The following is a 3,683-nucleotide window of genomic DNA, read 5'->3' as shown; positions in this document are numbered from 1 at the left end:
GCTTTAAATTTCTTTATTTTAAGTACGTTTTTTAGATATATGTAATATTTTTGTTATGAATAAAGCAAATTCTTATGTAAATAACATTAAATTACTAATGAAATATTACAATTATGAGACCCAGAAATAAACGCTTCTTTTAAGGGAATAAATTAAAGGATAAAAGGATCTCTTTTTTTTGCTATTAATGAGTCGTTTTTTTTTTGCAGTAATAGATCCCTTAATTCGTAGTTTAATGTATAGTAAATTGTTTATAAATACTTTTTATTTTTGTGTTATTAATAATTTGTGTTTAAATAATTTGTCCTGCTAATGTATTTAAAAAGAATAATAATAATAATTAAATTTCATACGAAATTGCAAAAAGAAAAGGCGCTTGGTTCCGCCCAGGATCGAACTGGGGACCTTTTGCGTGTAAAGCAAACGTGATAACCACTACACTACGGAACCGGTACCAGTGAATATGTGCACTTCCTTCATAATAAAAAGATTAATTATTCGTTATTCTAATTTTTGTGCGTTCCTTAAATTAAAATAAAAAAATATGTAATTAATTGCCATAAAGTTAAGAAACAATGACGTGTTTCCCAGATTTGATAAAAAAAAAAATCTTTATAAAAATTTCATCAGCTTTGTTATAAGTTAGACAAATGGTGTTCAAAAAAAGTACAGAACTTGGTTCCGCCCAGGATCGAAGCGGGGACCTTTTGCGTGTAAAGCAAGCGTGATAATCACTACACTACGGAACCGTTGCTTGTAGTTCTGTGCATCTCCTTCATAATAAAAAGATTAATTATTAATTATTCTAATTTGCGACAATTCTTTAAAATAAAATTGAAAATACGTAACTAATTGCCGCGAATTTAAGAAGCAACAAAGTGTTTCCTAGATTTAATAAAAATTATTTTTTCTAAAAAATTCATCAGCTTTGTTAATAGTTAGAAAAATGTTGTAAAAAGAACATCTGACCTTGGTTCCGCCCAGGATCGAACTGGGGACCTTTTGCGTGTAAAGCAAACGTGATAACCACTACACTACGGAACCGTTGCGTGTTGCACTGTGAATCTCCTTCATAATAAAAAGTTTAATTATTAGTTATTTTAATTTGTGTACATTCTTTAAAATAAAATTGAAAATACGTAACTAATTGCCGCAAAGTTAAGAAACAACAACGTGTTTCCTAGATTTGATAAAAGTTATTTTTCTAAAAATTTCATTACCTTTGTTTTTAGTTAGAAAAATCTCTGGATCACATTTCCTTCACAATAAAAATATTAATTATTAGTTATTCTAATTTTTGTGCGTTCTATAAAATAAAATTGAAAATGCGTAACTAATTGCTCTAAAGTTAAGAAACAACAACGTGTTTCCTAAATTTGATAAAAATTACTTTTTCTAAAAAATTCATCAGCTTTGTTAATAGTTAGAAAAATGGCGTAAAAAAATGTGGGAACTTGGTTCCGCCCAGGATCGAACTGGGGACCTTTTGCGTGTAAAGCAAACGTGATAACCACTTCACTACGGAACCGACACTTACGTTCTGTGCATCTCCTTCATAATAAAAAGATTAATTATTAATTATTCTATTTTTTTGCATCATTTAAAATAAAATTGAAAATACGCAACTAAGTGCCATAAAATTAAGAAACAACAACGTGTTTTCTAGATTTGATAAAAATTATTTTTCTAAAAAATTCATCAGCTTTGTTTTTAGTTAGAAAAATATCTGGATCACATTTCCTTCACAATAAAAAGATTAATTATTAGTTATTCTAATTTTTGTGCATGCTATAAAATAAAATTGAAAACGCTCAACTAATTGCCATAAAGTTAAGAAACAACAACGTGTTTCCTAGATTTGATAAAAATTATTTTTTCTAAAAATTTTATCAATATAATATTTTTGTTAGGAAAAAAGCAAATTCCTAAATAAACAAAATAAAATTCCTAAATAATTAAAATAAAATTGCTAATAAAATATTAAAATATGAGTCCTAGAAATGAAATTTTTTTATAAAGGATTAAATAAAGCCTGGCTTAAAGGGTCATTTTCTTGCAATAATTAGTCATTTTCTTGCAGTAATCAATCCCTCAATACTTAGTTTAATATGTAGTTTATTGTTTATTGTTTATAAATAATATTTATTTTCGTATTATTAAATAATTTGTTCAACTAATTATTTTATTAAGAAAAAGAAAAGAAATATTTAAATTTCATACGAAATTGCAACAAAAGGAAGGAACTTGGTTCCGCCCAGGATCGAACTGGGGACCTTTTGCGTGTAAAGCAAACGTGATAACCACTACACTACGGAACCACGGTTTAAAGTACTATGCATTCCCTACGTCATAAAAAAGATTTACTATTCTAATTTTTATGTGTTTTTTAAAGTAAAATTGATAATATCTAACTAATTGCCGTAAGGTAAAAAACAACAGCATGTTTCCTAGGTATGATACAAATTACTTTTTTAAAAAATTTCATCAACTTTGCTAATTTAAAGAAAAATTATGTTAAAATTTCTGAATTTGGTTCCTTTTATTAAAAAAATTGAAGAATTAAAATTATAAAGAATTTTTTTTTAATAAATTTAAATATTTTTTTCGTTTTTACCAAAAGACTTTTTTTTAATAGATTCGTATATATTCTTCATAATATTACAATAAATAGCAACTCACGTATAGTTTAATAATTATATTAATACATCACCACCAATTTTGCATTTTAATTTGATTAATGACTTTAGCTAGACAATAATCAGAGTCTTCTGGGTTTTTGTCCACTATTTCTCCGATAAACCTAAAAGAATTATAAAAAGAATGGAAATTAGTTTTTAGTATTCATATCAGATTTCGCTGAAACAATAAAAATTTTAAAAAATGCATGACGTGAAACTTTTTTTAATATAAAAACATTAATTATACCGTAAAATTTTAAAAATATATTAAAAATAAACATTGAAACAAACATTAAGCCATTTCCATCAGCAAATTTATAAAAATAAGAAGTTTATTTTAAAGTGAAATTTAAATTTCATTTGAAATTTCAGTATAGCAAAAAGTGTATTAAAAAGAGTCAAAATTTAGCTTTTTATCATTTTAATGAATTTTTTGTCTTATACGTTATGATAATTAAATGAGAAAATTACTCGCACTATAAGCAAAGCACATTGGATGATTTCCTTTATAATAATAATAACAATAGCATACGCGGTAAAATTACAATGAAAATAAGAAAAATAATTTATAATTAATTTTTCATTTAAATAAAAAATAAGTGAGGGGGGAGGGAATTTGTAGCTGCTACAGAATACGTTGTCTTTTGCTTTTAATTATTGCTCTTATACAATAACAAAAAAAAATTTTGTTCTCAACATTATTTCAAATCAAAAATATAAAAAAATAAAATTGTTTCACACAATTGATAGAAATACAACACAACATTAGTATTACATAGTAATATTTTCGTTAAATGCTTGTGACTCTGAATAAAATGAAAAGAGCATTAACATTGCACGAGTTAAGACTTTTTATCACTTTAAAACAAACTAGTTTATTTCAACTTTAAATGAATAGATGGCAGCACTACAGTTCACTGGGAGCAATAGTTTAATAGGAATTGTTGAGCGTTTTTTTTTTATTGATCTTTCTTAATGTAAACTGATACTTATTATAATAACCGA

At 25.6% G+C, this 3,683-nt stretch overlaps 4 non-coding genes across 4 annotated transcripts; all 4 read right to left on the bottom strand.

Moving 5' to 3' along the window:
• Positions 1 to 377: 377 nt before the first annotated feature.
• Positions 378 to 450, bottom strand: TRNAV-UAC (transfer RNA valine (anticodon UAC)). The gene has a single exon. It is a non-coding gene; the product is annotated as a tRNA-Val (tRNA).
• A 521-nt stretch (positions 451 to 971) lies between these two features.
• TRNAV-UAC (transfer RNA valine (anticodon UAC)) lies at positions 972 to 1,044 on the bottom strand. Its single transcript has one exon. It is a non-coding gene; the product is annotated as a tRNA-Val (tRNA).
• Positions 1,045 to 1,455: 411 nt separating this feature from the next.
• TRNAV-UAC (transfer RNA valine (anticodon UAC)) lies at positions 1,456 to 1,528 on the bottom strand. Its single transcript has one exon. It is a non-coding gene; the product is annotated as a tRNA-Val (tRNA).
• A 717-nt stretch (positions 1,529 to 2,245) lies between these two features.
• On the bottom strand, positions 2,246 to 2,318 carry TRNAV-UAC (transfer RNA valine (anticodon UAC)). Its single transcript has one exon. It is a non-coding gene; the product is annotated as a tRNA-Val (tRNA).
• Between the last annotated feature and the right edge of the window lie 1,365 nt (positions 2,319 to 3,683).

The sequence above is a fragment of the Parasteatoda tepidariorum genome, chromosome 8 (genome assembly GCF_043381705.1).
Source record: "Parasteatoda tepidariorum isolate YZ-2023 chromosome 8, CAS_Ptep_4.0, whole genome shotgun sequence".
In the NCBI taxonomy this organism is placed as follows: domain Eukaryota; kingdom Metazoa; phylum Arthropoda; class Arachnida; order Araneae; family Theridiidae; genus Parasteatoda; species Parasteatoda tepidariorum.
The sequence above is the reverse complement of the archived record's forward strand: the minus strand, read 5'-3'. Positions and strand labels throughout refer to the sequence as shown.